The 16157-nt window shown below is 49.1% G+C and overlaps 1 long non-coding RNA gene across 1 annotated transcript in view; it reads right to left on the bottom strand.

Moving 5' to 3' along the window:
* LOC142463806 (uncharacterized) overlaps positions 1 to 8920 on the bottom strand; it is a 35672-nt gene extending 26752 nt beyond the window's left edge. The window contains exons 1-2 of the long non-coding RNA XR_012787501.1: positions 8864 to 8920; positions 4197 to 4266 (exon numbers count right to left, since the gene is read on the bottom strand). This is a non-coding gene — a long non-coding RNA (uncharacterized LOC142463806). The remainder of the gene's footprint in view (positions 1 to 4196; positions 4267 to 8863) is intronic.
* Positions 8921 to 16157: the final 7237 nt, after the last annotated feature.

Here is a 16157-nt window from a genome sequence, read left to right on the forward strand (position 1 = left end):
ATTACCCGAGTGTTTTTAGTAAACATTGATAATTTTGCTGACCTCTCTGAGACCCTTTTTTGTTGCTGGGTGTCTAACCTGGCTAGTATTACAAATGCCTAATATGAGGAGACCAATGAGGGGTTGAGCTCTTCAGCTAATCGCCACATGGAACGAGTGTTTCGGAACATGAGCAGGCCCTGCCAATCTCAGGGCTGGATTACACAGCAAAGAGCTACCGAGACAATAGCGGGAACCTGGGTGAATCTGGGGCATGAAGGGGTTATTGTCGCCAGAGTAATGTTGGACCTTTGGTCATAAAGGAAATTCACTGGTCAGATCAACGTCCTGGGACGTTTTAAGGCCCTTCCTGATAAAACTGCACTTGACAAACCCCAAATCCATGAAAAATGAGGGCTACGTGACTGCATCCTCTGTGAGCACACACAAAACAGCCATCTTGTACAAAGCACATCGGATGACAATTGGATGCAAATGGTACATGCTGAAGAAATTAATTCAACGTACACAGAGTGATAATCCTATAGTGCAAGGGTGTGCAAACTTTTGTTGCTGCGCCCCCCTGCCTGCTCTCCCCCAGTACTCGTGCACTACGCCTTACCTTAGTGCGGCATCAAATGATGCCACGGGGTCATGCGGCGTCACATGACCCGCGGCATCATTTGACACCACGTTGCCATGGCAAAGCGTCCCGAAGCCGGCTGAATCTCGGTAAGTTGAGTTGCAGAGGCCACGCGCGGCCCCCCATCATTTAATTTAAATGCCTTGGGGAAGAGCACGGGGCCTCTGTAACCACCGCGCCCCCCCAAAAAATCTTGCGGCCCCCAGTTTGCGCACCCCTGCTATACTGTATACACAAAAAGAGCTATACCTTACAAGGGGACAGGGGTTGCAGGCAACACAGTACACTTCACACACAATAAGCATATCTTAATACAGTAAGGTGTATGGCAAAGAGAGTCAAAAAGGGGCTAAAGCATCTATAGTCTAAAAACAGAGGGCTTCATAATACAAGCGAATGGGGGAAAGGGGACTTGGCCTGATGGGGCTGGCTGGGCTTAACCTTTATTTTGGGAGTCTTGCTGCTCCCTCGTCACAGCTACTCCAAGCTGACAAGATGTGACCTTGGCTATAAGTACTGTATATTGACGACAATATAGATAGCAATGTTGCTAATAAGGCTCGGCTGAATAAGTGATAAAACAAATAAACACACACATTGTTTAAATAAACACACACTAACAAAATTTCAATATTTATCAATTCCTTGTTACTTAGAGTAGTTATCCGGACAGGGACAAGGCCTTTACTATCACCAGAAGTACCAAGTGGGTCACAGACCCAAATTCCTACAATACCTAACACTACAACTCTGATTGCCATTATTTGGAATTGGGATGGAATTCAGTTTTCCCCTTATGAGATATCATTGGACAATGTGTCCCTGGGGTTTTTTGTTTGCCTTCCTCTGGATCAATATACTGTAATTACAAATCTAGGATAAAGTAGCTGTCATCTAAATTTAGCATAGGTTGAACGCGGTGGACATATGTCTTTTTTTCAACCTCTTCTACTAGTGTTGTAACGAGTCCTATATTATGCCGGGTAAAGGGTACCCGGGCAAAATGAGACATTTTGCCTGACCGGGTACCGGATACCCGGACGGGTTGCATAGACATACCTGCAGCTGGCGGTGGAGGGTGAGGAAGACCGCTACATATGGTGAGGAGGACCGCGGCGACATCGTGGGACCAGCAGCAGACATCCTGGTGGCGGTGACAACAGAAGACAACCGTGTTGAGCCGGTGGGAGCCGCGGAACCATGTGGCCGGAGCAGGAGCGTTCCTATTGGACAGCCAGCTCCTCCCAGGCTGTCCAATAGGAACGCTCCTGATCCAGTCACATGGTTTCCCAGCTCCCACCTCCATCAGCTGTGCTGTGTTCCGCTGCTCCCACCGGCTCAACAAGGACGTCTTCTGCTTCCACCGCCACCAGAATGTCTGCTGCTGCTTCCACGATGTCGCCGCGGTCCTCCTCACCATATGTAGCGGTCTTCCTCACCCTCCGCCGCTGGCTGCAGGTAAGGCTGCGTCCATAGACGGAAAGGCCGCGTTGAGGCGTGCGGACGCTCCGCGCTGAGCCCCTGCATCCTCAATGAGGATGCCTTGAGAGGGGGCTCACGCGAGCGTCCGCAGGCGTGCTCAGGCTTTGGAGTTTTCAGCCAAGCGCCAAGCTGTTTTTCAGCCCCGCCTCCAACCACCTCCCCCCGGCTCCCTTCGCGCACACTGGCTCGCCTGCAAGTCCGTGCAATCGCGCTGACTGAAGCAGGCGAGCTTCAGCGTTAGCGCGCCTCCGCTCTCCCCACCCCTCTATGGCCCGGGCCTAAGTCTTCACGTCTTCAACTGGTGCCGGTTCCATCCCCCTGCTGCCGGGTCCGGGTAACTTCCAGGTAGTTGAAAAGCGCCGGGTACCGGGTAATTTCCAGGTACCCGGTACATCACTATCATCTACTATGTAACTCAAATCCATTAAATGCCAAGGAGGGTTACTAAGGCGTTGCGAGCCATATATTTACTAAACGGTGCCACGCCATAAAACACAGCGGAGACGATTTCGAGTTGGCTTTTGATAGTGGAGTCACAGCGCAAACTCATTGCGAGGGCGACTCATCAAAATGAGACTCAACAAAGCAGGTCCAGTTGCTATTGGAGTGTATTGAGTGGGCCCCTACGGCTACCAGGGCCCTCTTAAGAACATTAGGAGCCCCCGGGCAAAGCAGTGCCCGGGGCCCGGCCTACACTGTCGCTCCCAGCCTCCCACGCGCTCACTAGCAGCAGCAGGCACCGGAAGTGCTGCACTGCTAGGCTGCGAGTGGTTGTGACGCGAGCCGGGGTGCCGGGCGGGCGGAGAGCGAGCGGAGCCAGGGTTCCACTTCCGGGCGGGGGAGAGCGAGCGGAGCCAGGGTTCCACTTCCGGGCGGGGGAGAGCGAGCGGAGCCAGGGTTCCACTTCCGGGCGGGGGAGAGCGAGCGGAGCCGGGGTGCCGAGCGGGGGGGGGGGGGGGGGGGGGGGGGGGAGGGGGTTAGGCGAGCGGAGCCGAGGTGCCGGGCAGGGGGAGAGCGAGCGGAGCCGGGGGTGCCGGGCGGGGGGAGAGCGAGCGGAGCCGGGGTGCCGGGCGGGGGGAGAGTGAGCGGAGCCGGGGTGCCGGGCGGGGGGAGAGCGAGCAGGGGTGCCGGGTGGGGGGAGAGCATTGGTGGACGCGTGTGGCCACCCTATGCTGTGGGGCCCCCGGGCAACTGCCCAGCGTGCCCATACGTTAAGACGGCCCTGACTGCTCCTACTTGGAAATATAGTACAGCTAATGAGACGAAGTGACCACAGATAAATAAGACAGCTGTTCAATCTGAGCATAGCCGCCCCGCTTGTTAACATGTAGTGGAATAACAACAATGTGAAAACATTCAGACATTTAACACCTGGTAAACGGGAAGATGAAAGCAATATGTAAAAGAAAAAGTTGATACATTATTTATAGCCAATACAAATACCACGTTGTGAGCACATTTACATGTCTCAGAAAGGTCTGCGGCCCTGCCTGTCCCCATTATCCCTTAGCATACATTGCTTCCACTGCAGCAAGGGATTCTGGGTAATGACATGCAAATGGGCAGTGTCACCTTTTGCTTCTTGTCCATTTTAACATAGACCCCTATAAGCGTATGCCTATATTATATATAAACATATCAAGTGCATTGGGACTGTACAAGTACAAACGTCTTTATTTGCAGGACACCGACTCCCAGTGAGATTCACAGTCAGTTTGCTCGTACTGGATACTTGATCTGAATGGGTTGTCCACTCCTGCCTTTTAACAGAAGCCAAATCCCACTGATAAGTTGATTTCCATTTTTTTGGGACCCGCTATCAACTTTGCTGCAAAACTTCTTTCAATCTGATTTTAACAAGGTTTTTACTGTATTTTTTGTTGTAAAATTAGGGGGGGAAAGTGAGTATTTTGAAAAGAAACCCCCCTTTTTTCTAAAAATAATTTGTTTTGTGAAGTTGCCCTGTGGTAACACAACTCCTGGGAGTATACTGACATACGTCCCATCATTATAACAGTAACTTATATAATATACATAGATATAATGCATTTCCCAGAGGAGAGGGAGGTTGGAGATGGAGCTGCTGACTCACGTGTTTGCTGTTCATGAAGCAGATGGATGGAGGGAAGCTGAGGATGCAAGTGCCTCACTCACCCTCAGTCCTATGAGTGAGAGCTCAGATTCAGCACTGACAGATACCCCTCACACCTATTGCTAACACACACAGACCCCTCACACCTATTGCTAACACACACAGACCCCTCACACCTATTGCTAACACACACAGACCCCTCACACCTAATGCTGACACACACAGACCCTCACACCTAATACAGACACACAGACTCCTCACACCTAATGCTGACACACAGACCCCTCACACCTAATGCTGACACACACAGACCCTCACACCTAATGCTGACACACACAGACCCCTCACACCTAATGCTGACACACACAGACCCTCACACCTAATACAGACACACAGACTCCTCACACCTAATGCTGACACACAGACCCCTCACACCTAATGCTAACACACACAGACCCCTCACACCTATTGCTAACACACACAGACCCCTCACACCTATTGCTAACACACACAGACCCCTCACACCTAATGCTGACACACACAGACCCTCACACCTAATACAGACACACAGACTCCTCACACCTAATGCTGACACACAGACCCCTCACACCTAATGCTGACACACACAGACCCTCACACCTAATGCTGACACACACAGACCCTCACACCTAATACTGACACACAGACACCTCACACCTAATACAGACACAGAGACCCCTCACACCTAATACAGACACATAGACCCCTTACACCTAATACTGACACACAGACCCCTCACACCTAATACTGACACACAGACCCATCACACCTAATACTGACACACAAAGACCCCTCACACCTAATACTGACACACAAAGACCCCTCACACCTAATGCTGACACACAAAGACCCCTCACACCTAATACTGACACACAGATACCCCTCACACCTAATACTGACACACACAGACCCCTCACACCTAATACAGACACAGAGACCCCTCACACCTAATACTGACACACAGACCCCTCACACCTAATACTGACACACAGACCCCTCACACCTAATATTGACACACAGACCCCTCACACCTAATACTGACACACAAAGACCCCTCACACCTAATGCTGACACACAAAGACCCCTCACACCTAATACTGACACACAGACCCTGCACACCTAATGCTGACACACAAAGACCCCTCACACATAATGCTGACACACAAAGACCCCTCACACCTAATACTGACACATACCCCGCACACCTAATACTGACATACATACCCCTCACACCTAATACTGACACACAGGCCCCGCACACCTAATGCTGACACACAGACCCCTCACACCTAATGCTGACACACAAAGACCCCTCACACCTAATACTGACACACAGACCCCTCACACCTAATACTGACACACAGACCCCTCACACCTAATACAGACACAGACCCCGCACACCTAATGCTGACACACAAAGACCCCTCACACCGAATACTGACACAGACCCCTCACACCTAATACTGACACACAGACCCCTCACACCTAATACTGACACACAGATACCCCTCACACCTAATACTGACACACACAGACCCCTCACACCTAATACAGACACAGAGACCCCTCACACCTAATACTGACACACAGACCCCTCACACCTAATACTGACACACAGACCCCTCACACCTAATATTGACACACAGACCCCTCACACCTAATACTGACACACAAAGACCCCTCACACCTAATGCTGACACACAAAGACCCCTCACACCTAATACTGACACACAGACCCTGCACACCTAATGCTGACACACAAAGACCCCTCACACATAATGCTGACACACAAAGACCCCTCACACCTAATACTGACACAGACCCCGCACACCTAATACTGACATACATACCCCTCACACCTAATACTGACACACAGGCCCCGCACACCTAATGCTGACACACAGACCCCTCACACCTAATGCTGACACACAAAGACCCCTCACACCTAATACTGACACACAGACCCCTCACACCTAATACTGACACACAGACCCCTCACACCTAATACAGACACAGACCCCGCACACCTAATGCTGACACACAGACCCCTCACACCTAATGCTGACACACAAAGACCCCTCACACCGAATACTGACACAGACCCCTCACACCTAATACTGGCACACAGACCCCTCACACCTAATACTGACACACAGACCCCTCACACCTAATGCTGACACACAGACGCCTCACACCTAATACTGACACACAGACCCCTCACACCTAATACTGACACAGACCCCTCACACCTAATACTGACACACAGACCCCTCACACCTAATACTGACACAGACCCCGCACACCTAATACTGACACACAGACCCCTCACACCTAATACTGGCACACAGACCCCTCACATCTAATACTGACACAGACCCTGCACACCTAATATTGACACACAGACCCCTCACACCTAATGCTGACACACAGACCCCTCACACCTAATACTGACACACAGACCCCTCACACGTAATACTGACACACAGACCCCTCACACCTAATACTGACACAGACCCTACACACCTAATATTGACACACAGACCCCTCACACCTAATGCTGACACACAGACCCCTCACACCTAATGCTGACACACAGACCCCTCACACCTAATGCTGACACACAGACCCCTCACACCTAATGCTGACACACACAGACCCTCACACCTAATGCTGACACACAGACCCCTCACACCTAATGCTGACACACACAGACTCCTCACACCTAATACTGACACACATACCCCTCACACCTAATGCTGACACACAGACCCCTCACACCTAATGCTGACACACACAGACCCTCACACCTAATGCTGACACACATACCCCTCACACCTATACAGACACAGAGACCCCTCACACCTAATACTGACACACAGACCCCTCACACCTAATACTGACACACAGACCCCTCACACCTAATACTGACACACATACCCCTCACACCTAATGCTGACACACAGACCGCTCACACCTAATGCTGACACACACAGACCCTCACACCTAATGCTGACACACACAGACCCCTCACACCTATACAGACACAGAGACCCCTCACACCTAATACTGACACACAGACCCCTCACACCTAATACTGACACACAGACCCCTCACACCTAATACTGACACACAGACCCCTCACACCTAATACTGACACACAGACCCCTCACACCTAACACTGACACACAGACCCCGCACACCTAATACTGACACACAGACCCCTCACACCTAATACTGACACAGACCCTGCACACCTAATATTGACACACAGACCCCTCACACCTAATGCTGACACACAGACCCCTCACACCTAATGCTGACACACAGACCCCTCACACCTAATGCTGACACACAGACCCCTCACACCTAATGCTGACACACAGACCCCTCACACCTAATGCTGACACACAGACCCCTCACACCTAATGCTGACACACAGACCCCTCACATCTAATGCTGACACACACAGACCCTCACACCTAATGCTGACACACAGACCCCTCACACCTAATACTGACACACATACCCCTCACACCTAATGCTGACACACAGACCCCTCACACCTAATGCTGACACACACAGACCCCCACACCTAATGCTGACACACATATCCCTCACACCTATATAGACACAGAGACCCCTCACACCTAATACTGACACACAGACCCCTCACACCTAATACTGACACACAGACCCCTCACACCTAATACTGACACACATACCCCTCACACCTAATGCTGACACACAGACCCCTCACACCTAATGCTGACACACACAGACCCTCACACCTAATGCTGACACACACAGACCCCTCACACCTATACAGACACAGAGACCCCTCACACCTAATACTGACACACAGACCCCTCACACCTAATACTGACACACAGACCCCTCACACCTAATACTGACACACAGACCCCTCACACCTAATACTGACACACAGACCCCTCACACCTAACACTGACACACAGACCCCGCACACCTAATGCTGACACAGACCCCGCACACCTAATACTGACACACAGACCCCTCACACCTAATGTTGACACACACAGACCCCTCACACCTAATGCTGACACAGACCCCGCACACCTAACACTGACACACAGACCCCGCACACCTAATGCTGACACAGACCCCACACACCTAATACTGACACACAGACCCCTCACACCTAATACTGACACACACAGACCCCTCACACCTAATACTGACACAGACCCCGCACACCTAATGCTGACACAGACCCCGCACACCTAATACTGACACACATACCCCTCACACCTAATGCTGACACACACAGACCCCTCACACCTAATACTGACACACAGACTCCTCACACCTAACACTGACACACAGACCCCGCACACCTAATGCTGACACACAGACCCCTCACACCTAATGCTGACACACAGGCGCCTCACACCTAATGCTGACACACACAGACCCTCAAAGACCCCTCACACCTAATACAGACACACAGACCCCTCACACCTAATGCTGACACACATACCCCTCACACCTAATGCTGACACACATACCCCTCACACCTAATGCTGACACACAGACCCCTCACACCTAATGCTGACACACAGACCCCTCACACCTAATGCTGACACACATACCCCTCACACCTAGGCCAAACCCGGTTCCAGGCATCCGAATGGCTGACGTTTCCCGCCCTTTTACTCACTGCTTGTCGCGTGCCAGCTATGGGTTCTGCACTACTCGCGCACCCATATGTTTAGCCTCGCGCTCTCCTCGCCAGCCAATGAACGCTCAGCCCAGCTCATCAAGGCCAATCCGCAGACAGAGCCGGGCTTTCCCGCCAGAACGAGGCTCGGAGCGCTGGAAGCTGAGAAAAGCGGTGTGTAGATGTAAAAACGATATAACCCTAAACAGGAACACAAACGTTGCTGTGTGTGTGATTTTGCAAACACTGGAAAATCGCCCGAAGTTAAACGAGTAATTCACCCAACATTCTCATTTCCAAGTGTAAGAATAAATAGTGGGGTGGGGAGGTTGTATCAGAGATACTACACAATGAGGATAACATCACAACCCTCTACTAATATGTACAACGAAAAAGAATCCCGAAAGGATCACACGGGTTTACCAAAATATGGAAAGGTGAGGAAAATGGTTATAAAGTAGCATGGACACCCTGCACGAATCCTCTGTAACAGACTGAAGCTAGAACCAGACTGGGACGCAGTTAAACAAGTGGCATATGTATGCAAATTATGCAGGAGTTAGGGTAAAAAACCCAGATGGTAATCCCCATGTATGTGCTGGCTAGGCAAGGGCAGTGGATATTCAGATATAAAGTGCTAGATAGCCACTATAATAAAACACAGTCCAGTCAATGACACATAAAATGTCAAGGGAGGGGAAAAAAGGGGTGGGATGACAAAGAAGCAGAGAGGGGACAATGTCCAGGTATAACATGTGAATATGTCAACAATGCTCCTAATTAGAATATAGCTAGCTCCTATAGGGTGAAATGAAGCAGCTACTGTCCCTGCCCTCATATACTCCAAAAAAAAACACTCAATGTGAACAGTCAGCATATAGTATGCTGCAATAGCAGTAATGAGGTAAAGAATGAGTCTGAGTCGCAATGTCCAGGTAGATCACTAAATGTGGATGGTATAATGGCAGTTAAAGAAACTTTGAATCAGGAAAACATGTTTACACCAAGGGAAAGGAAGCTAATTATAGACTTATTAGAGATTATCTTGTATGAACATTTTTTCCTATTTGAGAACAACTTCTATGTGCAAATACAGGGGACGGCCATGGGTTCCAATGTCGCACCCACATACGCCAATATTTATATGGTTAAATTCGAGACTGAGCATGTTTTTTGTCATCAAGCATTTTTGGACTATGGGCGTATGTGGGTGCGGCTCATTGACGATGTGTTTATGGTGTGGCAGGGAGATGTGGCTTCCTTGATGAATTTTGTTACAGACATCAATAAGGCTCGTAGGACCATTGGATTCACCTGTACACATAATCATACCATGGTCAATTTCCTAGATACTACAATCAGACTAGTAGATGGTAAACTTGAATCAGATATGTTCACCAAAGAAACGGACCGTAACAATCTCTTACACCTCTCTAGTTTTCATCCACCTGGCACCACTATTGGTCTACCGTATTGTCAATTTCTGCGAGCAAAGGGCATTATTAGCATACCCACTAAAGTCGAGGATAGACTTAATACCATGCAAGATAAATTTGCAAGGAGAGGTTATCCCAAGGAACTGCTCAGGAGCCAGTGTATTAAGGCAGAGTCTTGGACAGAGACCGGTCCTGTGGTACCTCGGAGTAAAACATTCTCGGTCTCTCTCTGTAACTCTGTAAAAAAAAGTGTCCTTCCTCTAGTAATAATGTATATCCACTATTTTTTATCTAACTATTTAGTTATTGGTTTTTATTCATTTTAATATTGCTATATGAAATTGTGTAAGCACAACATTGTATTTGCATTTGTCATATGTATATCAACTCACAGTGCATCAGAATTTATAATATAATGTTCCTTATTTGTTATATATCATTAAGTACACACTTTTTTTATGGGGCAGCGGATTGGTTCACTAGTTGCTTAGCAACTGTAGTGTATTTCGGGACTGTTTATTGTTAGTACCCATAATTCTCTGAAGAAGTTGCCTTGAGCAACGAAACGCGTTAGGAAAGCTGTAGCGTCATTACGTCATCAGGCAAGGATGCTCGATCGGGGACGGATCTCGTCTAGAACTTGTTGAGGCGGAGAGCGTTATATGCTGATTGCATTAGCTCTACATACCAGGATACGAGGATTCCAGCTTTGCTGCCTACTCTCTAGCTGATTATGAGTTCGTCTAACTCACAGCAAACTCGTGGAGGACTTTGACTGCCGAGCGGAACCTACTGGCCGTGATATTATTCACAAACGCACTATTGATTTTTACCTTTGTGAGTGCATTTGTTTCCTCCCCTTGCCCCCCTCCCCACGTTAAATGTACGTTTAATGCTATGGGGCTTGCGCTCTCTTTTCTTTCCTCTCATTAGGTATTCCTTAGCATGTGTTTCATCCATTGAGAGCAGCATACTTCTCCACTTACGGGAGGCGCGTTATACCTTTACCTCTACAGACTGATTAATTGGATTTATCAAGGGACTGGTATTGTTATTCATTGTTTGTTTTTGTTATATGTTAAGTGCTGGTTCTGAGCGCTACTATTATAGCAGCAATATTTATCTTTGAGTCAATCACTTTAGATTATTCCATATTATTTGGATATACATATCTGAGTGGCGCTACTATATTCTCTCTCTCTCTCTCTCTCTCCTTGGCTGTGTGCTCCCCCACACACTCAGCGTGTCCCCCTCTCCTTGTGTCTGTGTGCTCCTCTACACACTCTGCGTGTGTGTCCCCTCCTTGTGTCTGTGTGCTCCCCCACACACTCAGCGTGTCCCCCTCTCCTTGTGTCTGTGTGCTCCCCCACACACCCAGCGTGTCCCCCTCTCCTTGTGTCTGTATGCTCCCCCACACACTCGGCGTCTCCCCCTCTCCTGTCTGTGTGCTCCCCCACACACTCGGCGTCTCCCCCTCTCCTGTCTGTGTGCTCCCCCACACACTCGGCGTGTCCCCCTCTCCTTGTGTCTGTGTGCTCCCCCACACACTCAGCGTCTCCCTCTCTCCTGTCTGTGTGCTCCCCCACACACTCAGCGTGTTCCCCTCTCCTTGTGTCTGCATACTCCCCCACACACTCGGCGTCTCCCCCTCTCCTGTCTGTGTGCTCCCCCACACACTCGGCGTCTCCCCCTCTCCTGTCTGTGTGCTCCCCCACACACTCAGCGTCTCCCTCTCTCCTGTCTGTGTGCTCCCCCACACACTCAGCATCTCCCTCTCTCCTTGTGTCTGTGTGCTCCCCCACATACTCGGCGTGTCCCCCTCTCCTGTCTGCGTGCTCCCCCACACACTCAGCGTCTCCCCCTCTCCTGTCTGCGTGCTCCCCCACACACTCAGCGTCTCCCTCTCTCCTTGTGTCTGTGTGCGCCCCCACACACTCAGCGTCTCCCTCTCTCCTTGTGTCTGTGTGCGCCCCCACACACTCAACGTCTCCCTCTCTCCTTGTGTCTGCGTGCTCCCCCACACACTCAGCGTCTCCCTCTCTCCTTGTGTCTGTGTGCGCCCCCACACACTCAGCGTCTCCCTCTCTCCTTGTGTCTGTGTGCGCCCCCACATACTCGGCGTCTCCCTCTCTCCTTGTGTCTGTGTGCGCCCCCACACACTCAGCGTCTCCCTCTCTCCTTGTGTCTGTGTGCGCCCCCACACACTCAGCATCTCCCTCTCTTCTTGTGTCTGTGTGCGCCCCTACACACTCAGCGTCTCCCTCTCTCCTTGTGTCTGTGTGCGCCCCCACACACTCAGCGTCTCCCTCTCTCCTTGTGTCTGTGTGCGCCCCCACACACTCAGCGTCTCCCTCTCTCCTTGTGTCTGTGTGCGCCCCCACATACTCGGCGTCTCCCTCTCTGCTTGTGTGTGTGGGCGCCCCCACACACTCGGCGTCTCCCTCTCTCCTTGTGTCTGTGTGCGCCCACATACACTCAGCGTCTCCCTCTCTCCTTGTGTCTGTGTGCGCCCCCACACACTCAGCGTCTCCCTCTCTCCTTGTGTCTGTGTGCGCCCCCACACACTCAGCGTCTCCCTCTCTCCTTGTGTCTGTGTGCGCCCCCACACACTCAGCGTCTCCCACTCTCCTTGTGTCTGCGTGCTCCCCCACACACTCAGCGTCTCCCTCTCTCCTTGTGTCTGTGTGCGCCCCCACATACTCGGCGTGTCCCCCTCTCCTGTTTGCATGCTCCCCCACACACTCGGCGTCTCCCACTCTCCTTGGTGAATGATAACGAGTTAGATACAAATGTTGTTTCTTGGAAATGCCTGTTACTGGCAATTCAGGACTCTGAGCAGAACAGGCTTTTGACGGGGGCCTTATCTTTCCACGAAAAGGCAGAATAAAAAGGTTAAAACAAACTCAGCAGCCCAAAGTCACTGCACACCGAGCAAGGGGAGTGGGTATCCAGCAGGCAGGTACCATCCACCCCGCGGCACGAATGGACTGTCCCACTGTCAATGACACGTGCAGAGGGATGAAAGCATGGCTATTAACCCCTGAACCACTAGAAGGACATAGGTGCAAGTGCATCAGCTTGTGTCCATATAAGGATAGGATAAAGGAGATACCTTCGTCCATGTATATGTGTGTATATATTTGTGTGTGTGTGTGTGTATATATCTATATATATATATATATATATATATATATATACAGTGTTCGAAAAACCTATACATTTGCTCGCCCCGGGCGAGTGGATTTAACCCCCGGGCGAGTAAATATTGGCCCAAGCAGCACACGTTTGGTACTAGGTGGCGAGTAGATTTTTTTGTGTGGCGAGTAGATTTTTTGGTGATTTGTCAACCACTGTGTGTATATATATATATATATATATATATATATATATATATATATATATAATATGTGTGTATGTATGTGTGTATATATATATATATATATATATATATATATATATATATATATATATATAATATGTTTGTTTATTTATTTATTTATTGCAAAGCCAGTACAACCAACCTCACACTGATGAGACCCATTAGGGTTGAAACATGTCTGTGAGTGGTTTGACTGGCTTTGCATGTAATCCCATGCTGTGCTTAAAAGCTGTGTGAACAGCAGAGCATTTGCTTATATGGGTTCCATGTCAAATGGATTTCAGGCAAAAGGTGACACATTTTGTGCTCATTTGCATGTCATTTCCCAGAATTCCTTGCTGCAGTGGGAGCACTGTATGCTTGGTGATAATGGTGAAAAGCAGGGTTGCAGACCTTTCTAAGACATGTGAATATGCTCACAAGCGATATACTTTATTGGCTATATGCTAACGGTGGAGGTTTTTTGTCGCCTTTTTTACCCACCATAACTTAAAATGTCTATTGTATATATACATATATATGCGCTGGAAATAGAGAAAACATGGCGAAGGCAGCCATCTTTCAATGGCTCAAATAGATGATAGCTACAAGATCATGTTTACTAAGCAGTGCTATGCCATAAGTATCTTCACTTGAAATGTGTCTTCCGGTGCTCAATGTGTCGTATGTCATAGTACTACTTAGTAAACATGGTCCTATATGTTGTATTTTCCCTAGCTCTTTTACATAATATAAATACTACAATAACTAGACAGGGAGTATACACTCCCCTCCACCACCCCTGTGTTTTTCAAGCTTTAGTGCCCGGGCAATCGAGAACATTCTCAGAATAAACATTGAGGACGAGCACTGATTTCAGGACTGTGGCTGGAAGTTTGTCCTTGGGGGAAGAAAATTAGAGTTTTGTGTAATTATTTTATTTTCCCCTTCCTTATTGATGTTTTGGTTAATACCACGGAGAAAGGGTCCCTGTTAGTACATCTCACTAATTTAACCCCCGGTGTGTCGGGCAAAGCAAGGTTGGGCACCTCTGTCCTTTGGGGACATCAGGGATAATAGTGCGCAAGGCTCCTTGGCTGTGTAAAGATCTATAGTATACCTTTGCATTGCTGTACCTTTAAAGCGCTTAGAATAGTGGTTTTCAAACTTTTGTTGTTGTTAAAGAACCCTATAATTATACAGTGAAATTCTGCGGAACCCCAACCATCTCTAATAGCGCGTCTGAGATCAGATGCATTGTAAGGAACCCCAACCCTCTCTAATAGCGTGTCTGAGATCAGATGCATTATAAGGAACCCCAACCCTCTCTAATAGCGCGTCTGAGATCAGATGCATTGTAAGGAACCCCAACCCTCTCTAATAGTGCGTCTGAGATCAGATGCATTGTAAGGAACCCCAACCCTCTCTAATAGCGTTTCTGAAATCAGATACATTATAAGGAACCCCAACCCTCTCTAATAGCTCGTCTGAGATCAGATGCATTGTAAGGAACCCCAACCCTCTCTAATAGCGTGTCTGAGGTCAGATGCATTGTACGGAACCCCAACCCTCTCTAATAGCGCGTCTGAGATCAGATACATTGTAAGGAACCCCAACCCTCTCTAATAGCGCGTCTGAGATCAGATACATTGTAAGGAACCCCAACCCTCTCTAATAGCGCGTCTGAGATCAGATACATTGTAAGGAACCCCAACCCTCTCTAATAGCGCGTCTGAGATCAGATACATTGTAAGGAACCCCAACCCTCTCTAATAGCGCGTCTGAGATCAGGTATATTGTAAGTCTCTAGAATTGAACGGTTTAGAGAGTCAATCTCTACAGGTCTCTAGCATTGAACAGTTTATACAGTCAAACTCTACTAGTCTCTAGCATTGAACGATTTAGTGAGTCGATCTCTATGGGTGTCTAGCATTGAACGGTTTAGAGAGTCAATTTGACAGGTTTCCAGCAGGTACAGAGAGTCCTTCTCTGCGAGTCTCCAGCATTACAAGGTTTACAGAGCCCTGCCGATTGCTTATGACAGTGCAGTGCATTGAAGGTACCTCAGGCAAGAAAATATTTACCCCAACCCAATCCCCCGTAATAACAATGAGTTAAAAAGTTTAGTATTAAGAGTTTATTGCCCTGAGCCTGTGTCACTGCAGCAGCGGTAAACAAAAACACCTCTGTAAAAATAGCCCTTCCCCAGGGGCATATGCACACATGCAGAGCAACCTGTGGACAGCTGCAGAGCAATGCCAGGCCCAGGCAGGCTGTTGTCACCTGCCCTGCCCTCGCGCCAGTGTCCTTGCCCCCTGCCCGCAGCCTGCCCCGGTCAGGGTGCAGATGGCTGTGTGCTTACTGGGAAACTGATTTCTGATAAGTGGGAGGCCTCAAAACACACAGAGACAAACACACACACAGACACCAAT

This window comes from Ascaphus truei, chromosome 12 (genome assembly GCF_040206685.1).
Source record: "Ascaphus truei isolate aAscTru1 chromosome 12, aAscTru1.hap1, whole genome shotgun sequence".
In the NCBI taxonomy this organism is placed as follows: domain Eukaryota; kingdom Metazoa; phylum Chordata; class Amphibia; order Anura; family Ascaphidae; genus Ascaphus; species Ascaphus truei.